Below are 13,429 nucleotides of genomic sequence, written 5' to 3' on the forward strand. Positions count from 1 at the left end.
TCCCCCGCTCCCAGCCCCTCGCTTCAAGTCCATAAATTCTTACACACACACAAATACACTCACCCCAGTGCACACCGCAGGTGGTCAGTGGCTGGGAGGACTCCAGGCTCACACCTCCACCGCTGCCCTGCCCTTCGGGTGGAGCAGGGAGGGCTGGGTAGAGCAGGAGGAGTCCTGTGTGTCATTTTCGGCAGCAGTCAGCAGAGCCTTGCAAAGTGCAAGATGGCTTTTTTAGCCCAGCATAAGGATCTAGTTAAAAACCAATAAATCAGCAGTGAAATGTGCATAGCAGCCTTCTCCGTAAAATCAACATGGCTTGCTCCTCTGCAGGGAGCCTTCTGACCGCCAGGCTGAAGCGGAGGGCTGAGGCAGAGCCCGCCTCTGTCCCATAGGGGTCTTGGGGGAGAGGGGTCTCCCCCATCCCCTGAGAAGATGAGAGCCAGGCCACCTGGGTCCTGCCTAGGCGGCGCCTACACTTGAGACATCCCCTTTCTAGCCGCAGAGATCAAGAAACGTGTGAGCAGGACCCAGACTGCCCTCCACCTCCTCCACGCCGCTCCCCCTGACACAGAAAATCAAATTAGGAGACGGATGAGCTGGGGAGTGGATGAGAAGGGGGAGCCCCAGGGCGGCTCCCCAGCACAAAATGCAGAACGCCATCTGCTGAGTGGGCTCGGGGACCCCCTTAGGATGGTGTCCCGGGAAGACACGCCACTGACCTCTGATAGGACGGGTGCCCCCGCCTGCCTGTGCCCAGGCCAGCCCCCAGACCGACGGGGCGGGGGGGGATTTGAGGAGGCCCCAGATCCCCCTCAGGACGGTATTTAATATCTGTAAAACTGCCACTCGGGCAGCCAAGGTAAACAGCGTCCCGGGCAGTTCAAAGGTGAGCGAGTTTAAATGTTTCCCCTTTGGCTGCAAGGAATCGGCGCGGGCCTGTGGCAGGGCGCCCCGGGGAGGCCCCCCGCGCCGCCAGCCCCAGGCATCTGTGCGCACAGAGGCTGCGTCTCCCACACAAATACTCAAAATTTCTCATTAAAACTTATGACTGTGTCAACAGCGCAGCCTGGGCCCCTAATCTGGAAAAGCCATTTCGCCACCCGGTCGGCCCGCCGCCGCACGCCCGGGAGCCGGGGCCCCGCGCCGTCCCTCCGCCCGGCGCGCACTGGCAACGGGTGCGCTCGGTCTGCTGGGCGCGGGCCGGGCTGGCGACGCGTGACACCGGTCGGGTCAGGTGAAGCCCGGCCACAGGGCTCCGGCTGGACTTGCCTGAGGGCGAGCTGTGGCGGGGCGGGGGCGCGGGCGAGGGGCGTTAAACAACACAGCTCCAGCTGCACCCCTGCAAACCCGCGCCCAGGGGAGCCATTCTGCTCCTGCCCGAAAGGGCTTAGCTCTGCCCCCGCTGGATGCCACAGTGCAGCTGGCAGGCCGGGGGGCACCAGAGATGTGAACACAGGGACCTCCAGGCCCTCGGCCAGGGAGGTGTGGAAGCACCTGAGCCAAGCTGGAGGACAGAGGAAGGCTGCTCCGAAGAAGAGGGGAGGGTGGGCTCCATTCTCAGGAGAGAATGGAGACTAGACATGCAGACTGAAGGGGAAGACAGAAACCAGACACCTGGGAGTGGAAGAGTCCACCCTGGCTTCAAATCCCACCTCTGACACTTGGTGCTAGTTCCCTTTCCTCCTCTATAAAACGGGGTCAACGATAGGAAGTTAACACCTGTACCACCTACCCCAGTTCCTGGCATACCATGAGTGCTCCACACACAGTAGTTATTCATGCAGTCAACCTGTATTTGTTGAGGCCCTCCTATGCAGAGCCATGAAAAAAGACCTGGCATTTTAGGGGGAAACAGGCAAGGGAGCAGAACAAACACTGAGTGTCATGAAAGGGGATAGAGAGGATATAGAGTGGGCACTAGAGGAGGGGTCCCAGAGGAAGAGATACATACACTGTGACTCAAAGATGAGAAGTGGCAAAGGTGGTGGTGGAAGACATTTCAGGAAGAAATAGCCTGTGCAAAGGCCCGAGGCAGAAATGAGGCTGATGGAGAGGGGCTGGAAGAGCGTACATGCCTACAACTTTCCACGAGCACTTTTGGATTTGAGTCTTTGGGGTCTGTGTGTACGGATGCACACACATGTCCATGCATACTTATATACATTAGAGTAAACACTTAATGTATGCAGATTTTATTATGCCCCAAAATATGTACCCGTACGTGGATGCTTTATGCTTGTTTAAAATGTGTAGGTCTTAGATACCGTATGTTTTCACTCTTATGTGGATCCTGAGAAACTTAACAGGAACCCATGGGGGAGGGGAAGGAAAAAAAAAAAAAAGAGGTTAGAGTGGGAGAGAGCCAAAGCATAAGAGACTCTTAAAAACTGAGAACAAACTGAGGGTTGATGGGGGGTGGGAGGGAGGGGAGGGTGGGTGATGGGTATTGAGGAGGGCACCTTTTGGGATGAGCACTGGGTGTTGTATGGAAACCAATTTGTCAATAAATTTCATATATTGAAAAATGAAAAAATAAATAAAAAATAAATAAAATGTGTAGGTCTTTTTGGAGGTGTGCACAAGTATAAATGGGTAAGCATATAGATATAAATAGGAGTCTATTCGTGGGTGTGCCTATACCTGTGATGGGACATTTATGTGAGTCTGAATGAGGGCTTGTATGTTAGTGTTGGCACACGCATCTGTGCCTCTTGATATCTTTGTGTATGCACTTACACTCACACACACTTCAACAGATACGAATTCCCTACTTCCTGCACCCTGTCTGCTATCTGTGTGTGAGAGCTAGGGTGGACTGGGTCCCGAACATACACTTGCCTTCCATGGACAGCAGACATGCTCACAGACAGGCAATGTCTACAACTGGTACTCCTCGGCCTGATGGACCCACTTCTTTCCGAGGCCACAGACATTCTGTTTGCTCCACTCCAGGGAAATAAGAAAAGAAAAGCGTGGCAAGACTTTTCTTCAGAAAGCTGCAATCCAGGCACCACCCCCACCATCCTACCTAAGTCAAGGACTGTGGAGACACTGCTGAGTGGAGAGCAGGGGCACTGGGCCCTGGGAGTGGGAAACTGCTGCCCAACCCATCCCGGCTGCTCTGCTGATGTGCTGTGTGGCTTGGATAACTTGGTTTGCCTCTCTGAGCTGTGGAAAATGAAGACTGTGCTCCCAACTCTTTCATCTTAGGCTGAAATAGAACACAAACAGGGATGTGGCAAATGATGATCATCCCTCCAAATTTTTCACTGAACTGGATTAGCTGCCAGAAGGAAGGAAGGAAGGAAGGAAGGAAGGAAGGAAGGAAGGAAGAAAGAAAGAAAGAAAGAAAGAAAGAAAGAAAGAGGGAGGGAGGGAGGGAGGGAGGAAGGAAGGAAGGAAGGAAGAAAGAAAGAAAGAAAAAGGGAGGGAGGGAGGGAGGGAGGAAGGAAGGAAAGAAGATGGAAGGAAGAAAGGAAAAGAAAAGAAGAGAAAAGAAAGGAGGGAGGGAGGGAGGAAGGAAGGAATCAAACAATCCTCAGAAAAGCCTCATGAAGTCCTAAATGTTCAGTGCACATATTGTTTCCGAAGGGACAAGAATTTTGCCTTCATCATCTCTGTACGGTATTCTCGCCCTAGAACAGTACCTGGCACTTATTTGTTAGGTTGATAAATGTGCTCATTGAGCACTCATTCATTCACTCAGCGAAGAACCCCGGTGCCCTTGTCCTGTCCCAGGCCTTACCGGGCCCCCACCAGAGAAGAAGGAACTCTTACTTAGGCTTCACTAAAATTGGAGGGACATGGGCACCCCTTTAAACTCATGGCCTCCCACCTCCACGGAGCCTCAAAACTACCAGGAAATGCAACTGTTTCTGCTCTCCACGGTGGCTGTTAAAATCTCCCCTCTCCCCTCGGAACCTCCGACCTTGCTCTTCCTCACCCTGCCCTTTCGGTGGTGACCTTCACGGAGAAATCAAAAGCCATCAACTTTCAGCCACAAAACCTACATATTTAGGCGTGCCTCCTCCAGTCTCATCTCCTTCCCTCCCATTGGAATGACAAGTAGGGTTCCCCTTCCCCATGGGAAGCCAAACCCTCCCCTCTGCACCCCCTGCCTTGCCACCCCAGGGAGCTCACCCCACCTCCTCTCTGTCAAACCTTCTACCTCCACGTTTGTCAAATGGACCATCGTGAAGTGTTCAAGAGACACAAATCCAGTTTGGGGTGTTGTGACCAGCGGTTGACCTAAGTAAAACAGGAGAGAAAATATCAGGGTGTCACATCCAGTGTCACGAACCTGGTTTCGTGTGTGTGTGTGTCCATGTGTGTAGGTATCCCGGGTCCGGGTCCGGCAGGAAACGTAGGTCTGACTGTGGCTGCATTTGGGAAAGGGTGAAAGGCACCCTTCTACTTCTCTTTTCTACCTCTTCCTTCCCATCTGTGGTTAAACATCCTGAAGAATCACACAAGCAGCCTCTCCCGTAAGCCCAGCTTCTCCAATCACTGCACCCCTTCTGCCCAACCACCCCCCAAATCTCTTCACAACCAGTTTTCCTTAAAGAGTTGCCTGCATTCAGTATCTCCAAGCCCTCACCTCCCATGCTCCCACCTTCCATGCCCTCACCTCCCATGCCCTCACCTCCCATGCCTTGGCCAATCAGCACACCCCCTGGAACCAACGGGAGCTGCGAGCAGGCTCCTAAATCCAGTGAAAGCTTTGCCTGTGGGGCTCACACGCAAGGCACAGACTCTGTCCTCAGGTCCCACTTGGCCTCCTCTCCTCCGGCTGACCTCTGACTTCTTGCCACCTCCTCTGTGGACTCTTTTGCTCCTACCCAGCTGTTGGTGTTGGCGCTCCTGGGAGCTCACTCCAAGGCCCCCTTTTCTTCCCGCGTCCCCTCAGGAAGAGTGGCTTCCAGGCCCACAGGCTGCTGATGCCCAGCCTCACCTCTGCATCCCAGCTCTCCAACTTCCTCCCCAGGGTGCCTCCGCTGGGGTCCCACAGGCCCGTCCTGCTCAGCACGCGCCAAGAGAACCCCCTCCCTGCCCCTGCCCTGTGCATTGCCAGCGCGTCACCCAAACCAGAAAGAGGCGCCGTTGGGGCCTGCTCCAGGGCCCGGCTGTCCGGTCACTATCTCATCTCTCTGGCATCCCTCCCCTCCTCCCCCTGCCACACCGTCGGAGCTGCCATGGCTCTGCCCGGTTTCTTCAGAGTCTGCTGACTACAGGCCCCCCAACGCTTCTTTCTATTGGCGCTTGTCGCTCCCTGCTCCAACCCAGTACCTCTTCTCTGCAGTTAGACTGGAGCCCGGCCTCCTCATACACACTTGGAAAGACATGGCCATGCTGGCCCTCCATCTTTGCCCCCTGTAATTTTATGCGCTCACCCTGCTGGTGCTTCTTGGCTGGAGGTAGGGGTGTGACTGGCTGGCCCCTCCCCTTGCTTGGCCTCCCTAAATTCCCTCACTCTCAGGTTCCTCTGGCCACGGCTGGGCTGACCCAGGGCACCCCAAGCTCACGTTCAAAGACTCAGGCCAGACCCAGCTGCTAGGCCCCATAAATGAGGATTAGGCGCCCCCCTTTGAGGCGGGCGGGTGGGCTGTGAGAAGAGTTGGTTTGGTACAGATTTTATGGCAGGATCACATTTCGTCATCAGACCCCCCTCTGAAGCCAGCCAAGGGCAGGTCAGGGGCAGGGGAGTGGGAACCTGAGCTGCTCCATCAGCTCAGAGCACAGGGCTGCTGGCACAGGAGGGAGCCGGGGCTGGGAATTAGGAGCCCAAGTCCGGCCTCCCCTCTGCCACCCCACCCACCCCCACCCTGCTGTGTGAACTTGGGCACATCCTTCCACTCTCTGGGCAGTGGTCTACAATGCAGGGGCCCTAGACCAGATGGGCCCTCAGGCCAATTCTTTTCCAGGCTCCCAGGTCCTCCTCAGCCTGAGCCATAACAGAAGCATCCCCCTTCCCAGAAGGTTGTAGAGCTACTATATGTATACAAACTCGGATTAGGGTTGCCAGATAAAATACAGAATGTCCAGTTAAACTTGAATTTCAGGTATACAACAAATAATTTTCAGCATAAGTGTATCTCAAATATTGTACAGACATACTTATACTAAAAACTATTCAGGGGTGCCTGGGTGGCTAAGTTGGTTAAGCGTCTGACTTCAGCTCAAGTCACAATCTCACAGTTTGTGAGTTCAAGCCCACATTGGGCTCTGTGCTGACAGCTCAGAGCCTGGAGCCTGCTTCAGATTCTGTGTCTCCCTCTTTCTCTCTCTGCCCCTCACCCACTCACTCTCTCTCTCTCTCTCTCTCTCTCTCTCTCTCTCTCTCTCAAATAAATAAGCATTAAAAAAATTTTACGTGAATATTCTCACTGTTCTGATTTTGTAATAATCAAGGCAGGCTAAACATTCACTATATTAAGACCATGCATGTGTCCCCAGACTTAGTTCTTTCCCTAGGTCTAGTTTTATCAATGCTGGTGATAAACCAAGTCTGACTTACATGATGCATCTGTGGAAAATGTCTGTGACTCTAAGTATCTGGTCATCCTTGAGAAATGACAGCAAAGCTAGTGTAATAATTTTTGAAGATAACCATTGCTAATTTGATGATTACCAGTTGCCATTAAACAAATTGTAAAACTTTTATGTTTTATTTTCTAGGTGATTCTGATATCATTTGAAGCATGCCAGAACAGAGTGGTGGAAAGTAAATCATGTAAAATTTTTCTTTAATAAAATTGGCTAGAGCTTGTTTTTAAAAAAAAAATTTTTTTTAGGGGCGCTGGGTGGTTCAGTCGGTTAAGCGTCTGACTTTGGCTCAGGTTGTGATCTCACGGTTCATGGCTTTGAGCCCTATGTCAGACTCTGTGCTGACAGCTCAGAGCCTGGAGCCTACTTTGGATTCTGTGTCTCCCTCTCTCTCTACCCCTCCCTGCTTGCGCTGTGTCTCTCTGTCTTTCAAAAATGAAAAAAGTCAAAAAAAATTTAATAAAAAATTTTTTTAATTTTTTTAATTAAAATAAAACTATGCATTGTTTATCTGAAATTCAATTTAACTAGGTGTCCTGTATTTTTATTTGCTAAGCCTGGCACCCCTACCCTGGATGCACCGGGATTTAAGGGCTATGGCTTCATAGTCCATCTAACCAAAACAGGTTAGGTTTGGACAGATTAAGTAGTCTGGGGGAAAATCATCAAATTGGGCAGAGATCAAGAGCCAGTGGGGATTTTGTGAAAGGGTGCTCCAGACAAAGGGAATAGCACTGGCAGAGGCCTAGAGGTAAGATGGCATTGGGCATGTTCCAGGAAAGGCTGATAGGAGTCTGAGGTGTGGGATGTAGGCTTTAAGTGGCCAAGATGCGCATGAAAAGATAAGGTGCAGTCAGATCACACCATGTCCAATCCATACTGCTGCTGACATTAGGGGAGGGAGCCCAAAAGAGGTCTGAGTTGAAGCAGGATCACAGCCAGACATTGGGGTGCAGGGAGCAGAATCAAACCACCCAGAGATTAGGGAAAAGGAAACTGGTATCGCCTGAGAGGAGGGACCTCCAGGATCTGCCAGGAAATTGGGGCTCAGACCTGTTCTATGTACAGAATAAATGATAAATAGCAGTCAGTAAATGATCACTGTTGTTATTATTATTAGGTTCCCAATAAATGCTGTGGTTTGGTACCAACTGACCTTACCCCATAGTTGGTACTGGTACCAACCAGTACTCCCCCCCCCGCCCGGACTGCCCCCATGGGACTGGAGCCATTTCTTACCAACTGGGAGCCCAGATATAATAGGACAGTGGTCCCTGGAAGAACTCACCCCCTACCCAGCTCTGCCATCCTTTCCTCTCTCCTTTGTCCAATATCAATGAGAGGTAAACCATCAGGGGAAATATTATGAATGCAAGGACATTTCAGGGACCCAGTGAAAATTACCTTAGGGAGAGGGGATGCTTTACAAAAGCCCCTAGAAGATCGATTTACACAAACCTCTCGTTATTCTCACAGCAATTCTAGGAGGTAGGTGTTTAAGCCCCATTTTAGAGATGTGAAAACCAAAGTCTGGAGAGGGAAAGTCCTTTGCACCAGGTCCTCACTAATAGTATGAGAGGCCAGGTTTCAAATTCAGGATCTCTTTTCCTTACATAAGACTGAGCCTGTGGATCAAAGCAACAAAGACTGAGCCCAGTGTCCACATCAGCCTGTGCATGCATCCTGACCCCTGCTAATCCCATCCACCTCAACAGATATCAAACCTCCCGCAACCTGGTCAATGAGGGCTTGGAACCCATCCTGCCTCTATGTCACATACATGCCTCTTTCTATGGTGCTGTGAAAAGACTAGAAAATTCAGAAACCTTGGATCCAGCCTCAAATTCCCCAGTTCTTGGTTACATGGTTTCAACTTTCTGAACTTGTACTTCCTCATCTGGAAAAAGAGGATAACCATGTCTTCCTCCCAGGAATGTTGTGAAGGCCCAATGGGATAATGTATACGAAAGTGCTTTCTAAACTGGAATGCATGGTGCAGGCTTCTTTCATTGCCTAAATCACAGATAAACAATATCAGCTTTTAAACTTCAAAGCTTTTTCTACTTGAAATCTTCCAGATTCATGGGGTGGCCTCTGGTCTAACAGACAAATCTAGCTCACAGCTGATTTGCAAGGCCCGAGTGATTGGTGACACTTCATTTACTCATTTGTCAAACATTTGCTAATCTCTTCTGTGTTGGGCCATGTTTGGGGCACGGGTGAATTGAGACATAGTCCTTGCCCTTGGACAGGTGGCCAGTGGGGGAGACTGAGACAGACAATAAAGTTACAGTTATAATCAGTTGAAGTATGAGCAAGTATAAAAACATTATAAACAAGTGAGGAGAACTTGTCTGAGAATTGGAGAAGGCTGTCAGATAAGACTTCCATGAAGGGAATATCTGCACAGGGTCTTAAATTATTTATTCCTTTATTCAACAAATATTTACGGATCTCTTCTAAAGTGTTGGGATGTATCAGTGAACAAAATAAATAGTCCCTGCCTTCAAGGAGTTTAGTAGAGAAGATAGACAATAAAAAGTTGAGCAACTAAATTATAACAATATCACATCATGTATAATATATGCATGTGTAATATAATATATCAATGGGTTAGAATATAATATCAGATGATATGAAAAAATAAGGCAGGGTAAAAGGATAAAGACTTATAGGGATAAAGGGGCTAGTTTATATAAATTAACCAGGGAAAGACTCTAAGAAACTGACAGTTGAGCACAGACCTGAATGGAGAGACAGCACGAACATAGAATGATAACAAAAATACAACATAAACTTAGTAAGATGTAGCTAAAACAGTGCTTAGAGGAAATTTTATAACTTTACATGTTTATATTGAAAAAGAAGAATGACTTAAAATAAGTTATCCAAGTTTCCATCCTAAAAGAATCTAGAAAAAGTGTCACCAAGTAACTAGAAGAAAAAAATTATTAAAGATAAGAGCGTAATACATTAAAATAGAAAATAAACAATAAAGAAAGGTCAACAAAATAAAAATATGGTGCTTTGAAGAGATGGATAAAATTGATAAGCCCATAGCTACACTGATCAAGAAAAAGAGAGAAGACACAAACTGCCAATATCAGAAATAAAAGAGAAGACATCAGTACAGATCCTACAGACATTAAAATGATATAAGGGATTATTAGGAACAATTTTCTGCAAATCAATTCAACAACGTGGATGAAACTAACATTCTTTAAAAGAAATAATTTGCCAACATTGACACAAGAATAGAAAATCTGGCTAGCCCTATATCTTTAAAGAAATTGAATTTGTAATGTTTTAAAAATTCCCACAAATAAAATTCCATCTATTTTCATCATGAATTCTTTCAAACCCTTCATGAATCAATAATACAAAACTCTTTCAAAAATATAGTAGGAGGGAACACTTTCCAACTCATTAAATGAGATTAGTATACTCCTCATACCAAAAATAGGCAAGGACATCATAAGAAAAGAAAATTGGGGTGCCTGGGTGGCTCAGTCGGTTAAGCATCCGACTTTGGCTCAGGTCATGATCTCATAGTTCATGAGTTCAAGCCCCACATCAGGCTCTGTGCTGACAGCTCAGAACTTGGAGCCTGCTTTGGATTCTATGTCTCCCTTTCTCTCTGCCCCTCCCCCACTTATGCTCTCTGTCTCTCTCTCTCTCTCTCAAAAATAAATAAACATTAAAAAAATGTTTTTAATATAAGAAAGGAAAATTACAGAGGCGCCTGGGTGGCTCAATCAGTTAAGCCCCTGATTCTTCATTTTGGCTCAGGTCATGATCTCACAGTCATGAAATCAAGCCTCGCATCAAGCTCTGTGCTAACAGCATGGAGCCTGCTTGGGATTGTCCCTCTCCCTCTTTCTCTGCCCCTCCCCTACTCATGCTTGCTCTCTCTCTCTCTCAAAATAAATAATAAACTTAAAAAACAGTTTATTGCATCTCAAGAGTATGCAATTATTCACATTAACACAATAAAGCAGAAAATCAAATGACTATCTCAGTAGATAGTAAAAACATTATTTGATGAAATTCAATACACATTCATAATAAAAACTCTCAGAAATCTAGGAATAAAATTTTATCAATCTGATAAAAGATATCTGTGAAAAACCTACAGCTAATATCATGCTTAATAATGAAATATTAAGCTCTTTTTTCCCCTAAAATCAGAAATAATTCAAGGATGCCACTCTTACCATCTTTATTAACATTTGTAGAGGGGATCTTAGCCCGTGCAATAGGCAAGAAAAAAAAATGGCATAAATATTGCAAAGGCAGAAGTAGAAGTGTCTTCATTCACAGATGACATATTTTGAACACAGAAAATCCTAAGAAGTTTATAAAAAAAAAATTATTAGAACTTATTAATGACTTTATGACTTTAGCAAGAATGCAAGATACAAGGTCAGTTTAAATATCAAGTATATCTGGGGCGCCTGGGTGGCGCAGTCGGTTGGGCGTCCGACTTCGGCCAGGTCACGATCTCGCGGTCCGTGAGTTCGAGCCCCGCGTCGGGCTCTGGGCTGATGGCTCAGAGCCTGGAGCCTGTTTCCGATTCTGTGTCTCCCTCTCTCTCTGCTCCTCCCCCGTTCATGCTCTGTCTCTCTCTGTCCCAAAAATAAAAATTAAAAAAAAAAAAAAAAATTTAAAAATAAATAAATATCAAGTATATCTGTGTGTGTGTGTATATATATATATATATATATATGTATGTATATATATATATACTAAAATTGAAAAATTAAAATGAAAAATTTTTAATATTTAAAATAGCATCAAAGAAACAAAAAAATTAGGGATAAATTTAGCAAAATATGTACAAGACCTCTATACTGAAAACTAAAAAACATTGCTGAAAGAAATAGAAGGTCTAAGGAAATAGAAAGGCATGCCATTTTCATGAATTGGTAGGCTTAATGTGGTTAAGATATCAATTCTCCCCCAAATAAGTTGATATATTCAATACAATCTCAATCAAAATCACAACAGCCCTTTCTGAAGAATTTATATGAAAAAGCAAATGACCCAGAATAACCAAAACAATCTTGTAAAAGAACAGTTAGAGGACTTAAGATTACTTAATTTCAAGAGTTATTACAAAGCTACAGTAATCAAGAAAAATTGGAAGGGGCATAAAGACAGACAAGGGTATAAGAGCACAGAATGCAGAATAGATCCCTACATATATCCTCAACTGATTTTTTATCAATTCAATTTAATAAGAAAAGGAAACTCTCTTCAACAAATAGTGCTAGAATAACTGGGAAAAACTGAACACCAACCACTACCTCACCCCATACCAAAAATGATTAACTCAAAATTGCTGAGGGGCGCCTGGGTGGCTCAGTCCGTTGGGCGCCCGACTTCGGCTCAGGTCATGATCTCACGATTTGTGGGTTCGAGCCCCGTGTCGGGCTCTGTGCTGACAGCTCAGAGCCTGGAGCCTGCTTCGGATTCTGTGCCTCTGGCTCTCTCTGCCCCTCCCCCACTTGTGCTCTGTCTCTGTCTCTCAAAAATGAATAAATGTAAAATTTAAAAAAAATTTTTTTAATTGCTGATAGAACTAAATTTAAAAGTTAAAATTAAAACTTCTGGAAGAAAACAGAGACGAATATATTTGTGACTTTGAACAAAGCAAAAATTTCCTAGGATACAAAAAACGTTAACATAAAGTAAAAAAATGGACAAATTGAACTACATCAAATTTTAAAACTTTTGTTCAGCAAAAGATATTAAGAGGGGCTCCTGGGTGACTCAGTAAGTTGAGCGTCCAACTCCTGATTTCAGCTCAGGTCATGATCTCATGGTCATGGAATCGAGCTCCACGTCAGGCTCCGTGCTGGCTGTGAAGCCTGCTTGGGATTCTCTCTCTCTCCTCTGTCCCTTTTCCCCCTGCTAGCTCTCTCTCTCTCAAATAAAAAAAAAAGAAAGAGAGAGATTAAGAAAAATCAATATAAGGCCGCCTGGGTGGCTCAGTTGGTTGAGTGTCCAACTCTTGATTTCGGTTCATGTCATGATTCCAGGGTCAAGGGACTGAGCCCTACATTGGTCTCTGTGCTGAGCATGGAGCCTTCTTGGGATTCTCTCTCTCTCTCTCTCTCTCTCTCTCTCTCTCTCCCTCTCTGTCTGGCCCTCCCCTGCTCATGCTCTCTCTCTCTATCAAAATAAATAAACATTAAAAAATAATGAAAGAAAGATCAATATAGCTGGCCTGATACTTATATTCAGAATATAATAAGGAATTCTTAATAATAAAATAACAAATAATCCAATGAAAACTGAGCAAACACCTGAACAGTCACTTCACAAAGGAAGATATACCGATAAGTGCATTTAAAAGTACTCAAAGTCATTAATCATCTGTAAATTCCAGTTAAAATTACCAAATGATATAACTACAAACCCAGCAGAATGGCAAAAATGAGGGGAAAAAAACAAAATACAAAAACTTAGCACAAAGAAAGCATACACAAAAGAATGCATACTGTGGGGGCGTCTGGGTTGCTCAGTCAGTTAAGTGTCTGTTTCGAGCTTGCAGTTCATGAGTTTGAGCCCTGCATCAGGCTCTGTGCTGACAGCTCAGAGCCTGGAGCCTGCTTCGGATTCTGCGTCTCCCTCTCTCTCTGCCCCTCCCCCACTTGCATGCGCGCTCTCTCTCTCTCTCTTTCTCTCAAAAATAAATAAACATTAAAAATATTTTTAATAAAAAATAAAATTTAAAAAATAAATAAATCCCAGTTAGCATACAGTGTAATATTAGTTTCAGGTGCACAATATAGTGATTCAACACTTCCTTACAACACCCAGTGCTCATCACAAGTGCACTCCTTAATCTCCATCACCTATTTTACCCATCCCTCTACCCACC

The 13,429-nt window shown here is 46.0% G+C and overlaps 1 non-coding gene across 1 annotated transcript; it reads left to right on the plus strand.

Annotated features, from left to right (window-relative positions):
* The first annotated feature begins 6,368 nt into the window (after window positions 1-6,368).
* LOC124516805 (small nucleolar RNA SNORA72) lies at window positions 6,369-6,500 on the plus strand. The gene has a single exon (XR_006963194.1). It is a non-coding gene; the product is annotated as a small nucleolar RNA SNORA72 (small nucleolar RNA).
* The last annotated feature ends 6,929 nt before the right edge of the window (window positions 6,501-13,429 follow it).

Source organism: Lynx rufus, unplaced genomic scaffold (genome assembly GCF_022079265.1).
Source record: "Lynx rufus isolate CCGP_SWC_20201006 ecotype Redwood Valley unplaced genomic scaffold, mLynRuf1.p SCAF_2, whole genome shotgun sequence".
Lineage (NCBI taxonomy): Eukaryota > Metazoa > Chordata > Mammalia > Carnivora > Felidae > Lynx > Lynx rufus.